The following is a 15,290-nucleotide window of genomic DNA, read 5'->3' as shown; positions in this document are numbered from 1 at the left end:
GACTCTTGAGCACTAAATTTATTTATTTGCTTTTTTTAAAAAAAAGTAAGAGTCACATTTACAGCAGTTGGCTACAATTTACTGCATATGGTTAGGTCTCTAGACCATATTGCTAAAGGAATACTGAGGGAAAAATAGCAATAAGGTAAAAGCCTCTTATATATTAGAGAGATAGGTGTGATGTTATAAGAAAATCAACTGCTGAAGAGTGGTCTGTGACAGACCCAGGTCCCACCCTTGGGAATAAGTCCAATGTCTCACTTAGTTTCTGGTTTTCCTGAGGATATGCACAAAAATAGAGGTCTAGCTCAGCCAAGCCATGGGGCCTCAGAGAGTGACTAAGGTTGTATTCACTGCCTTGATCTTTCAGTTATGCATCATATTACTTTGCTAGGCCTGCTGTGACAAAGCACCACAAACTAGATGCCTTGAATAACAGAAATTTATTTTCTTACAGTTCTGAAGACTAGAAGTCTGACATCAAGGTGCTGGTAGGGTTGGTCTTCACTCTATACCATGCCTCCTGGCTTCTTTTCTGACAACGTCTGGTGTTTTGGGTTTGTAGATGCATCACCCCTATATTTGCATTTATTTCTTGCAGTTCTCAAGGCTATAGGAAGTCCAAGATCAAAATGCTGGCTGACTTGGTTTCTGGTGAGAGCTCTCTTCCTAGCTCAGAGACAGCTACCTTCTTGCTGTGTCCTTGCATGATGGAAAGAGAGAGCACTTGGGTGTTTCTTCTTATAAAAACACTTAATCCTGGGGAACCAGCGTGGCTCAATTGGTTAAGCATCTGACACCTGATTTCAGCTCAGGTCATGATTTCAGGGTCCTGAGATGAGCCCCGTATTGGGCTCCATGCTCAGCAGAGAGTCTGCCTGAGATTCTCTCCCTCTGCTCCCCCCCCCCACACACCTTCTCTAAAATAAATATGTTTAAGAAACAAAAACACTAATCCTATCAGATTACAGTCCCATCCTTATGGCTTCATTTAACCTTAATTACTTCTTTATAGACCTTATCTCCAAATACAGTCACACTGGAAGTTAGAGCTTCAACATGATTTGGGGAAGGACAAATTCAGTCCATGGAAACCCCAATTTCTGCCTTCTTATTGATAAGATATTCTTTCTGTATACATGTCTATCTCTGTGCCCAAGTACCCCCCTCCCAGTTGTATTGGAATAGAGGTCCACTTTAATGTTAATGAATCACATCTGGTACAAGTCTGTTTCCAAATGATGTCACATTCTGAGATATTAGGGACTTGATCATTTGAATATGGGAGGGGATACAACTCAGCTCATAACACATGTGTACCGTTTTCTTGGACCAGGACTTACAACAATTTAAGTGGCATCTTGGTTTTCATTCCTCCACAAAAGTCCCGAGGCAATACTTTGAATGCAAGTAGGTATTTGGGGAATATGTGAAAATGAGCAAGAGAGTGGGAAAGTGACATTGATAAGGATGCATATTTAAGTTAGTTACCACAATGGAGACTGGGAAAACCTTAATCCCATGAGAGAAAGACAGGAAACAGAGTTGTTCCTCCAGAGAGATAAGGGAGCAGGACTTTATCTACCATCGGTTGGTAGCTGCTGTGTCCTTCCTCTCTCCATCTCCAGTTGCCCCCAATCTCTTTCTCTCTCTCTCTCCCCCTGTTTCTCTCATTCTCTCTCATCCTTTCCTTCTCTCTCATTATTAGCTTCAGCTTAAAGCAGATATCCCTAGGGAAATGCATAAACCCTCATGCCCCACTTCTAGTTCTACTTCCCTGGAGTACTAATCTGGATTTCTGCTAGTCTTTGTTTGTCTTATCTGGGATGATATTCAGAAACATTCATGTTAAACACAATTCCCTCCCACATCTCACATCTGGCATCATAAGATTATCTGCAGTCCAGACCTACTCAAGGTACTGAGCTATGTTCTCAACTTAGAACTTAACTCTGGAAACCATGCACATCTATCTACGTTCTTTATCTGCCACTAAGGCAGAAAAACATGTATAACAGATGTGTAAAAAATTTAGATTCTGCTTGCTTATGGTATTTGGCAATCTTAATTTGTATTTACATTTTGTCTGTGAACCCTTGCTAACACAAATTCCATTTTTTTGGCCATAGATTGTGGCTTTTAAGGTCATCTCTAAATGTCTTTCAGTTCTTAGAACATTTGGCCCACATATATGACTATAATAAAAATGAAACAAAATAAGCCCAAACCTTCCAGCAAGCTTTAAAAAGACACACCCCAAGACACATACACACACACAAAGACTAAGAATTAGTATCTACTTGCAACTGTCATTCCCCAAATTATTTCAGCCTGTCATGGAAATGATGGTGGGATAAGATCTACAGATGCCCTGAAGGTGGAAGTGGCAGATAGGAGGGAATGGTAAACCGTGTCAACTGCTGCAAGATGAGTTAAATGAAGACAGAGAATTAGCTGTTGGGTTTGGCAAAATGCAAGACATTAGTGACTTTAAGGAGGTGTTTCAGTAGAATGGTGGAAAGAAGAAATTAAATAAGGCAGCAAAGGGGAAGTAAAAACATGGAAACTGTATATTGATAGCTCTTTTAAGGAGATTGACTGTTGGGGAAGCATAAAAAATAAACAGTATTTGGGGAGGCCTATAAGTCAAGGGGGAAAAAAACTATATCAAGACGTGTTTTTAAGCAAATGGAAAGGATCCAGTAGAGACTGATGATATTACAGAATAGAAAAGGGGATAGTTGGGTGAGTAAATTGGTTAAGAAGGAGTAGTGGAGATAGGGTCTGAAAGAAAGAAGGACCCTAAGATAGGACTCACTATGTGTATAGATACCAGTGGATTCGTGGGATTGGTGGAAAGATGAGATTGTTTTCATGTGATTGCATGTATTTTATTAATAAAATACAAGATGAAGGCATTCATGGGGTTGGGGGGGGTTAGTTTTGAGTCAAGAGTTGTATTAGTTACCTAGGACTGCCATTTCATACAGAATTGTTCATTTTTGCTTGCCACTGCTTCACTCAGTGGCTGCCAATGTCAGATGATCAGAAGGACCATGGGTTTATGGTTTCCAGCTCCAAACCTTGGGCCTCTCCACATATGTTGCACCCTCTTCCTTGAACACTCCTCATGCCTAGAAGAGCCTCTGTGGTGACTTAAAATACAATCCACAAATTCTTCACTATGCCTCTTCTCAAGAGGCAGAACTTTATCCCCTTCCCCTTGGAATAGCCTGGACTTCGTACTTCTGTTGAACATCAAGACAGAGTGATATCAGTTTCAAGAAAGGATTATTTTTAAAAGAATTCAAATGGGGCAATGACTCATATAATACCTCATAGCACATTGGTGAGGTTGAAGTTCAGCTCCCCGTTTGTCCAGCTAATAACTTCCCAGTGACAATAGAGTACCAACCCACACAAAGGGTCCAAGATCAGCTCCTCTTTGGTCCCACTGCCACCAGGGAGGGGTCAAGGGAGTCAGAAGGCCAATGAACCCTAAGCACCATGTCCTAACACCTCATTCAGCCTCATTCATGCCAGGTGGTTATGGAGACTCATGAGTTTTTCCTTCAGTTTTGGCTGGAATAGGGTGGGTATGGCCAAAACGTTTTCCTATTATTAGACCACTGTTTCCCCAGGCCTTTGGCAAGAAGATGCAGGATTTTCTTAGAGCTTTTTTATGTCTATGCTTAGTGCCACATGGTTATGGGTTGGTGGCTTCTGAAGTGCACTATCTGGGATATATGGGCAGTAAGAAGGAAACCAGGGAGCTCACCACCATGTTGTTTTTCAAGTCCTGAGATCCTCAGCAATCAACCTTCTTTCACCTTTCAGAGACTTCCTGTGCTTATACTCTGTCCAGAGGTTTGATGTTGCTTTTGTTTTAGCATAATGGGGGTAGATGGCAGGAATAGGGCTACTGTATCTTGGAGGAACTGGAAGAATCTAGATTTTTAATTTTGATCGAAGTTCCTCAGTGTCCTAAGTTTCGTAGGAGGAAATACATGGCCTCAGGTTTAAGACTACAAAGGATGGACTGATAGTGTTGCTGTGTGCGAATGATGATGAACATGTAAACTGATTGCTTTCAGTTTTTGTTTTTTCTTTGGTGCTTTGCTTATAGTGATCTGTAGTTTTTGAGTGATTGGTCCCAGCCCTGTTTTGCCAATAAGCTCTATTAATATTTAGGCACATTTTTTACAGTAAAGAAAGGTTTTTTAGGAACACTTACACGGTATTAGAACAGACATTCCTGCATTCTCTTACCTGAAGTAAGTATTTGCCTTCAACAGGTTCATTTACCATCTCTCCTCTCTCTCAGCACTGCCTGCTTTAATTACCTGTTTGCTGGGTATTAGCTTGATTTCCCCTAACAAAATCTCTTTCAGGTAAGAATGTCTGTCATAATCTACTGAAGGTCAAGGACCACAATGTAAATTTTTTCTGTCATAGTTTGTGGTCTATATAGTCAGGATGTCACTTGGGGATGCATCCTCATGAAAAGACAAGGTGTTGTCCCATTCTTTTCCATGAAGAACTGTTGAACACATTGAATATTTTACATACACATAATCACACTTAATTTAAATACTTTTGTGACAATAACCAATTCAACAGATTCTGCAGATAGAATACTGCAGAAACCAAACAGTGTTTCTCTCCTTCCAACAATGGCTAAATATTATTTTTCACATCTTACTACAACTATGCTTGAGTGAATAAAGCATAAGTATGTGCATATATAATAATCATGTATTTTAGTTTCTCCTTGATTGGATGAAGTATTTGGTTCAGTCTAGGGCAGATGGTCTTGAGAGAACTCCTATTTATTATATTTTCTTCATTTTCAAGAACCTAAGACTTTTCCCAATTTTTCTTAAAATTATCTCTGTTGAAAAGGTAATATATTTGATCTCCAGTAAGCACATCAGTTATATTAATTATATCAACACTGTCCTTTATAAATATTTTCTCGTATCCTTTCATCTTGACCTCCTCAGTAGATCCTAGACTTCAATATATAGCATATTTTCCTATTTGCATTTTTCAAATGAAGAAATGGAATCTCAGTGGGGTGAAATGATTTCAGACACCATGTTGTGACTGATTGATACCCTTATACATTAAATCATCAGAAAGATAGACTGTCTTTTACATGTGAATAAAAGATCTGATAGTTTGTGTTACATATGCTCAAACCCACTTGGGGACATTGCTATTTTATTTTATGTAAGAAGAAAAGCCCCTCCTTTGTCTCTCCATCTCTTCATCATCCTCACCTGTTTCACATGACCGAGTGTGCTGTTTAAGGAATCAACAAAGTATTATTGCAAGTGGAGAAAAATCAGATAATACCCAGTGTCCCTGCTACAGCCTGTGTGCTTATGAACACAATACTTTACTTACAGTAGGATGCCAGCACAAATAGACTGCCGCTTGGAAAGGAAGAGCATGTGTTCTGATCTAATAACTGTCTAACACTGGCTACAATTATCTTTCTCCAAGTGGCACATTACTATTTGACACATTAATTGTTGTGTCATTTCCTTCTGAAAGGCATGTTGGGTATCTAGTACAAACCAGAAACTTCATGAATTTTCCATGTCATGGTGATGCAGTACTGATTTACCTTTTCCAATATAAAATCAACCCAGCCTCGTTGCTGTTTTCAATTACCACAGGCAGATCTGCACTGCCCTGTGACCCCAAGAGCTTTCTTCCTGTGTCTTGGCATTTCTGACAAACATCAGCAATGGTCTGCTTACTCATTATGGCCATGAAAGCTTTCCTCCTCTGAGGCAAACTGCAGAGACAGAGCTCTGCTAACTGGGGCCTTCTTCCTGACGTAGCTTTTGCCTAGGAAGTGCCGTACAAGAGTGACAGGTCTCCTTTCTTTATGCCTGTTCCATTTTTGTTCCTTTTCACTCTCTTCTGGGAGGAGCTCTCTGTACGGAGGAATGTTTCCAGGGTGAAAAGACCCCAGCAAGGCCCATGCATTCAAGTCTGAATGACCTTCCATCACTGTAGCTGCCATTTGGCAGCCTTCAAAGCTGATGGGCTGGCGGTCCTGGGTTTGCCTCTGGGCCTGTCGTTTGTGGTGTTGTTGGACTGCTGATGAGCTGTCACTGGTTACCCTTTAAGCCTGCACTTTCCTCTTCCAATTTTGGCTGCCACTGGAAGGTAAAAATCAAGCAGCCACACAGCCCTTCACCTTCCTTTAGATCCCAGTGGTTGAATCGGTCTAGAAGTGAAAAATGCAATCTTTCCATTGTCTTACCAAATACAAAGGGTATGAGTATTGTACTGCAAATCACCGCTAAAGAAATCAGAATTAGAATGCATTGGATGTTCCATACTTTGCTGCTAGTTAATGCCATGCCACCCTGAAGACTCATCTCTCCTTTTGGTTTTAATTGGGTTCTTTTCTGTTGCTTTCATATCAGTTTGCACCTGACTGACATAGACTGCTGCTGATTACCAAGTGAGTCATTCGGTGAGCTAGAGGTATGATAAATTAAACATGATATGTATCACTCAATCCATCTTTGGCTGCTTCATGGTACATTATAATTTGGGAAGGGACTATTAAAATAAAATATTAAAGCATAAGCAGAAACAGCCCACTGTTAACGTGTCCAATGGCAAGAGAAAATTACAGGTTTCATTGTATATGCGGCACCATCTGCCTCTTTGCCGAGCCTGAGCCTTCGGCTCTCCCAGGGGAAATAGCTGTGGATAAGTTATTCAATTAGAACAGCATTATTGGCCAGCTACCTTGGAGAATTGGGTTGATGATGTTGTGATTATCCCGCTCTACATTCCTTCATGTCTCCAGCAGGCTGCAGTGCATGGCAACTTCCTTAAGTGTTTACGGAGCCCTACAGTAGAGGTGAACAATTGGAATGAGGAATATCAGGGATTCCTGAAAGAAAATCAATTTTGAATGAACTTTTCTTGCTTAGCCACAGCTTCAATATTCCGAGTCATACTGTATTTTTGTGGCCTTTCATTGAATTAAGAGATAGAAATGGCAGTAGGGAGGAAAGTGAATTTCATCATATGCATTTAACCTGTGGCACTGCACAAAATAATTCTTCATGTACAATTATGAGGTAGAAAAACACTCAGTCTTCCTCAAATGTATTAATCTTAGGGATGGAGAAATCTCATAGGGGCCTAAGACATTTTTAATAAAGACTTTAACTGTCCTTCAAAAACAGTTGTATCATAAAAGTAATAATTATTTACAAGTAACCCTCTACGGGGACGTCAGAGCCCTTTTCAGATCATGCCATTCGCCCAGGCTTCCTAAATGGGAGGTTGTTGGTTGTTCATTGTTATCTTTAGATACTGTGGTTTGCAACTAGAATATCTAACAGTATTCCTTTTGCCTTATCCAAATAGGTCATATATATGCATGTGTGTGTGTGTGTGTATGTGTGTATACCCACACACATACATACATATATATAAAATCATTTTCATGATCTTTATATATTTTTTTAAATTGTAAGTACCTGCTGAAGACAGTTGGAAATACTGAAAAATATATAACAGCTCAAATCTAAAATTATTTATTTTCACACTTCTCATAAGAATGTATATATATTCATACGCTCTGGTATATCACATACTTCCAAAGGGCTTATTTGCACCCTAGGGTCACTTTAGGCCATCTTTTATGATTGCTAATTGAACAGGAACTCACTTGTGCTTCTCATCCATGGTTCAGACGCTGATGGCTCTGGAAGGTAGCTGGATGTAGTTTAGTTTTCATGAATTGTAAGAATTATAAGCTCATATCCTTTGCCCTTATTTTTGTTTTTTGTTTTTTGACATGCTTATATTTCCAGCAGCTATTTTTAGGACCTTCTTATATATTAGGACATTAACCCTCATTTGCCAGTGCATGGTTACAATGAAAAGGAGAAGAACGTTTATTCAATTTTTTTATTGTTTTTAAATTTTCTATGACTATGCACACTTTTGTAAGCCAGTGCCTGTCAAAACTTGCAGGGTCATAGATTTCCCAATGGAAGCCATCCTTACATTCCTGGAACACTATTCTGAACACTATTCAGAAAACTCTTCTGTGTGTGCACTGTGTAAAACAGAGTTTGTAGATCTTTTTTTTTTTTTTTTTAAGATTTTATTTATTTATTTGACAGACAGAGATCACAAGTAGGCAGAGAGGCAGGCAGAGAGAGAGGGAAGCAGGCTCCCCGCTGAGCAGAGAGCCCGATATGGGGCTCGATCCCAAGACCCTGGGATCATGACCTGAGCCGAAGGCAGAGGCTTTAACCCACTGAGCCACCCAGGCGCCCATGTAGATCTTTTTTATATAGTAGGAATTGATGTATAATTTTTTGGTGTGGTGGGCAGACATTTTACTTTGGTATCAGGATTATATTAACTACATAAAATGAATTAATTATCCTTTTTTTATATTTCCTTAATTTAAATAAATTATTTATTTTTAATTCCAAAACTTGGGGTGCCTAGATGGCTCAGACATTAAGCATCTGCCTTCGGCTCAGCTCATGATCCCAGGGTCCTAGGATGGAGCCCCTCATTGAGCCCCTCATCAGGCTCCCTACTCTGCAGGGAGCCTGCTTCTCCCTCTCCCACTCCCCCTGCTTGTGTTCCCTCTCTCCCTGTGTCTCTCTCTGTCAAATAAATAAAATCTTAAAAAAAAAAACAAAACACGTATCTAAATTCCAAAACTTAGGAACAATATACTTGGAATGGGAATTATCTCCTTGAGAGTTTGAAAGGAGTTATCCATTAAACTTAGTGTTTCCTTAATAATGTTTTAATTGACTTCCTTTTTTTAGTGGGATTTTTACTTTCTAATACAGAAAATAAACATTTCACTGATATTTTTTAAATATTGACAAAGCTTTTTTTTTTTTTTTACATTTTTTTGTCTGTTAGTTTCCTTTATTATTGCTTACTTTATGTTTCTAGGTGAATTCTAATGCTCCTGGGTTATATTTTTTAGAATTTTGTCTGCATTTTTTTCAAGGTATGAAAACTTACCACTTTTTTTGCTTTCCTATATTCTGATTTACTGACTTATGTTATCTTATTGATTCCTGTTTTATTTTTTCTTCCAACTTTCCTTCTCTAATTTTTTTGTTCAATTAATATATTTTTCCTCTTTCTTATTGAAGTTTTGAAGTATTAAGGAGTGAATTGGACTGTTAATGGACAGTAGTATCATTTTCTTTATATTCTACACAATCTCATATTGTTCTAGATATTTCTTTGATGCAATAGTTATTTAAGGTTCTTAAATTTCTAGTTTTCCTTTTTATTTCTTTTTTTTTTTAAGATTTTATTTATTTATTTGACAGAGATCACAAGTAGGCAGAGAAGCAGGCAGCGAGAAAGGAGGAAGCAGGCTCCCTGCTGAGCAGAGAGCCCAATTCAGGGCTCCATCCCAGGACACTGAGATCATGACCTGAGCCGAAGGCAGAGGCTTTAACCCACTGAGCCACCCAGGCACCCCTTCCTTTTCATTTCTTAAATTTTGTTAATACTAATTATATTATGGCCATTGAATGTGATCTCAATTTTTGGTTTTGAGTGGAGGGATTTTTTGGCCTAGTTTATAATTTTTCACCTTTTTTTACTGTTCTATTTTTGTTCAAAAGAAGTTTTACTTAAATACATGTTTTATTAAAAATTATATTATTTATCTACAAATATTGAACTAAACAATAACTAAATTTGCAAATGAAAATCATTATTTGGCACCCTGGCATGATTCAGACAGAATGTGCCTTTTTCTGAGGACTTTCAATCGTAATTAAAGTATTGATGCATTACTTTTTAGATTTGTACCAAATACAGGAAGACCTTTGTTCAAATCTCAGCTCTGCCACTTACACATCAGCCCATGACACAGGATAAGTTACTGAAATTCTGACCTCTTAGTCTTCCCATCAGTAAATGAGGACAATAAAAGGACCTACCTCAAGAAGTCTTGTGAGGATTATATGAGTTAATGAAAGTCAAGTGCATTGTGTGCCAATAATCAATGCTCCCAAAATGCCAATTCTTCCTGTTTTTCTTACTTTTAGAAGGGCTTCTTGTAATTATTTATGAGACCCTGATGGTTCTTTTTTCATTGTATTTTGAGGACACTGTGCTGTTTGCTATCTTGACTCTCAGTATACTGTCTGTCTTGCACATGAGCAGATGGGGGAACTTTATACCATCCCAGCTTTTGGTAGAGAGAATAATTGCTATTCTTATAGCACTTGTAAGTCCCAATTCTCTAAAACACAGATGCTTTGACACTTCTGACAAAAGTTATGGGAAGGTAGACGGGTGTTTTACTGTTTGCTCATTTCACAGATTCTGTCCTGAGTATGACAGGTCTCTTCAGTACATATATCTAACATATATATTATCTATGAGACTTGTAGGTAACTATAAAGATCATTTGTTGTTCTAGTGAAATTCAGACTGAAAATGGACACAAAGCATTAGCTTATTGCCAAAACTTCTGATTAACTTATATTTTGATCTGCTATTGAAACTTGCTAGTCAATAAGTACATAAAAAATAAATAAATAGCTGACTACATATTTTAAAACAATTAAACCATAGCATAATTTTTTGATCATTTGCAAAATGTACATTTTTAGCACAAATTTTGGTACATATTAATTACTTAGCAATACTTCTTGATTTGTTAATTTTACTTTGCTGAAGAAACATAGAAAGTCATTCCTATGAGCTTTAGAAAAAGTACAATAATCATATTCTTGATTTTTATTTATCCCAAACTAGAAAATCAAATTATATTATTAACTATCTTTTTTCTCGATCCCACTTATTTTTTTTATTGAAGTATAGTTGACACACAATGTCACATTAATTTCAGGTATACAACATAGTGATTCGACAAGCCCATATGCTGTGCTCTGCTCACTACAAGTGTATGTAGCTACCATCTGTCACCATATAATGCTATTACAAAATCATTGACTATATTCCCTATGCTGTACCTTTTATCCCCATGACTTATTTATTCCACAACTGGGAGACTGTATCTCACACTCCCTTTCACCCATTTTACCCATCTCCCCACCTCCTCCCCTCTGGCAACTGTTAGTCTGTTCTCTATTTATGAGTCTGTTTCTGCTTTTTGTTTGTTTATTCATTTATTTTGTTTTTTAGATTCCACATACAAGTGAAATTATATGATATGTCTTCCTCTGTCTGACTTGTTTCACTTAGCATAATACTATCCAGGTCCATCCACATCACAAATGGCAAGATCTCATTCTTTTTATGGCTGAGTAATGTCCATTGCATATATATACCACATCTTCTGTATCCATTTATCTGTCGATGGATATTTGGGTTGCTTCCATATCTTAGCTATTGTAAATAATGCTGTGATAAACATAGGAGCACATATACTTTTTCAAATTAGTGTTTTCATGTTCTTTGGGTCAATATCAGGTTGCAAAATCACTGTATTATATGGTATTTCTATTTTTAATTTTTTGAGGAAACTCCATACTCTTTTCTGCTGTGGCTACACAGTTTATATTTCTCCACATTCTTGCTAACACTTGTTATTTCTTGTCTTTTTGATTCTAGCCTTTCTGACAGATATAAGGTGATATCTCACTGTGGTTTTGATTTGTATTTCCTGAATGATTAATGATGTTGACTGTGTGTCTATTGCCATCTGAATGTCTTCTTTGGAAAAATATCTATTCAGACCTTCTGCCCATGTTTTAATCAGATTATTTGGGTGTTTTTTTTTTTTATGTTGAGGTGTATAAGTTTTTTATATATTTTGGATATTAACCCCTTACTGGACATATCATTTGTAAATATCTTCTCCCATTTAGTAGGTTGCCTCTTCATTTTGTTGATGTTTTCCTTCACTGTGCAAATGCTTTTTATTTTGGTGTAGACCCAGTAGTTTAGTTTTGCTTTTTTTTGCTTTGCTTCAGGAGACTTATTTAGAAAGATGTTGTAAGAGCTGATGTCAAAGAAATTACTGCCTATGCTTTCTTCTAGGCGTTTTATGGTTTCATGTCTCACATTTAGGTCTTTAATCTATTTCGAGTTTGTCTTTGTGTGTTGTGTGAGAAAGGGGCCCAGTTTCATACTTTCGCGGGAAGCTGTCCAGTTTTCCCAATACCATTTGTTGAACGAACTGTCTTTCCTCCATTGTATATTCTTGCCTCCTTTGTTATGGATTAATTGACCATATAATTATGGTTTATTTCTGGGTTCTGTGCTCTGTTACATTGATCTATGTGTTTACTCTCATGCCAGTAACATACTGTTTTGATTACTATGGCTCTGTAGTTTATCTTGAAATACATGGTTGTGATACCTTCTGCTTTTTTCTTTCTGAAGATTGCTTTGGCTACTTGAGGTCTTTTGTGGTTTCATACAAATTTTAAGATTATTTATTGTAGTTCTGCAAAAAATGCTGTTTGTATTTTGGTAGGTATTGCATTGAATCCTATAGATTGCTTTGAATGGTATGACATTATAACAATATTAATTCTTCTAATCCATGAGCATGGAATATCTTTCCATCAATATTAGCTATCTTTTTTACTAAAACTGCTTACAGTGCAGTTGCCTTTGTAAAGCTCTAAATCTTTTTCCATATTCAGAAAGCACTCATCTAGCCATTAATTTAGGATCTGTGTAATGTTTGTTGCTGTTTACTGTTTGTAGAGATTCTTCCATTAATAATGTCACTGTGTAAACATGCTAATAAGCAGAAAAGGTCCATGTATGACAATAGTTCTTTTGGCAAAAAGGCATTACCTAAATCTGAAAAACAAATAATATGAAAGCATATAAAATCTTTGTGAGATTACAAAATATGAGTAAAGTTTGTGAGTTAGTGAATAAACAGATTACTTAAAATTCAGTTAACTATCTGGTAAGTTCTCATAAAAATACTTTCAACTTAGTATGCATTCTGGTGTCACACAGTAATTATTATCAACTTCATTAACTGAGTGCTTCATAGAATGATGCAAAACTTCATACTAGACTCTAAGTTTAATTAACAAATATACTCATCACAGTATACTATGAGTTACAGTGTATCTTTATTGTAAATTTAAAAACTAAGTTCACAGAGCTTGTCAGTGTTAGAAGTGGTTTTTGCCTCTACTTTCCCTCATCTGTGCATGAATTTTGAAATTTTCTATCCCCTTTTCCTACTGCCATAGCCTTAAAACTTCCTTCTATCTAGCACTAATTTAATAGAAGTGTGGGACTGTATCTAAGAGAAACCACAGTATGGGGTTTCAGCCCATGATCTAGCCAGCAGTGAGGACACAGATGTTAACAGGCTTAACAGGAAAGCTTGCAACCAGTGCTATTCTGTGGGGGAAAAAGATATTTTTAAGTTTTTTACTAGTGAGTTATTTTAAGCAGATTATATACTAACCAAGAGTATAGCATTAGGGAAAGTGGATAGAAAAAAATATTGAAACGTATTGGATGCTATGTAGCTTTTCAGTGAAGTCTGACATGAAATATATGTATTTGGGCTAGATACACCCAATTTGCTCTGATAAGGAAAGCTCTCTACTTGAGGCCAGAAATTGTGTTGACTGAGATATTGAACATTTGAGGACTCACAGGATTGAAAAATTACTTGAGGAATTCAGAGAATATAGTGACAATATTGTTTATAATCTCTCCAAATCTTCCTGCCCCCCAAAATAGACAGACTAATAAGAATTTAAAAAGAAGATCACAATCACCAGTTACATCAAAAGTAGGAAACATGTTATCACTATGAAGTCCAAAATAAAAATGTATGGAGACAAATCAGCTGAAAGATGTACCTTATATTAGCATCTGTGCAGGAAGAAATAGAGAGAAGCAACACAATGTCTGATAGACCCTAACAGAAAGCCTCAAATTGCCAACAGATACCCTGGGAGATACAGCAATCCAATTTAAAAATAGAAGCTGAAACTGAGCTGAGCTTATAAAGGATCCAATCTGGAGTGAGAACAAGTGTTCACCATAGGTTCTGGAGAATTTGGATCACCCTGTTCTATGAAATCTCAGAATCATCAGCCAACTTTCCCTCTATAAATGCTCCCCAGTCAGAAGAAGCTGTTGGAAGTAGAATTTAAATTGACTAGGATATGAATCATAGGGGAAACAAATAATAACAATAAAATTAAAAGATCCACACAAATACAAGGGAAGGAATGCAAATGAAAACTTAAAAACTAAGAAATCACACTTTTGAACACCATGGAAACTACTAAAATGAACTATGTATAAGGTTAAAAAGTCAAAAAAGCTATTGCTATGGTTTGAATGAATGTGTGTGTCCCTTCCACCCCAATTCACATGTTGAATTCTAATTTCACACATGATAGTGTTAGAAGGTGAAGCCTTTGGGAGGTTATTAGGTCAGAAGAGTGAAACCTTCAGGAATAGGAGTAGTGCTCTTTTTATAAAGGGGACCCCAAAGAGCTCCCTAGCCTATTCTCCCATGTGAGGGTGCCATAAGAAGTCTACAACCCAGTAGAGGGCCCTTACCCAAGTATGCTGGCACCCTGATCTTAGACTTCTAGCTGCCAGAACTGTCAGCAATAGATTTCTACTGTGTGTAGGTAACCAATCTGTGTTATTTTGTTATAGCAGCATGAACAAACTAAGACAGATATATGGACCCATCTCTTATTCCTATAAAGTATTAGAAAATAAAGTGAGTAAAAGAAAAGAATCATGGTCAAACTCCATACAAAGTTATTATGAGTAATAAAACAATAAGAAAGAGAAATTATATTTTTGCAGAATAAAGAGACATCTTTATCAATATATCCAGTCATATAGATCTTACTGTTTTATTCAAATGCTGATCTCTGCTAATAAAACACACCTTCATTTCCAGGGCACAGAGGATATTCCCATAACTTGATCATATCTTGGGCCACAGAGAAAATATGATGAAAAAAGAATTTAAATCAAACTGAAAGAAATTAAGGAAGTTATAAAGATATAAAAGAACAACGTTTCACCTATATGTGAAACCTAAAAAACAAAACAAAGAATGAACGAACAAACAGCAGAAACAGACCTATAAATATAGAGAACAAACTAAGCCAGAGGGGTAGATGGTGAAGGGATGAGAACATAGATGAAGGACAGTCGAGGTATAAGTTCTCAGATATAAAGGATACGGAGTACAGAATCTAGTCAATGGTATTGTAATAGTGTTATATGGTAACAAATGGTAGTTATACCTTTGGTGAGCATAG

This window comes from Lutra lutra, chromosome 3 (genome assembly GCF_902655055.1).
Source record: "Lutra lutra chromosome 3, mLutLut1.2, whole genome shotgun sequence".
Lineage (NCBI taxonomy): Eukaryota > Metazoa > Chordata > Mammalia > Carnivora > Mustelidae > Lutra > Lutra lutra.
The sequence above is the reverse complement of the archived record's forward strand: the minus strand, read 5'-3'. Positions refer to the sequence as shown.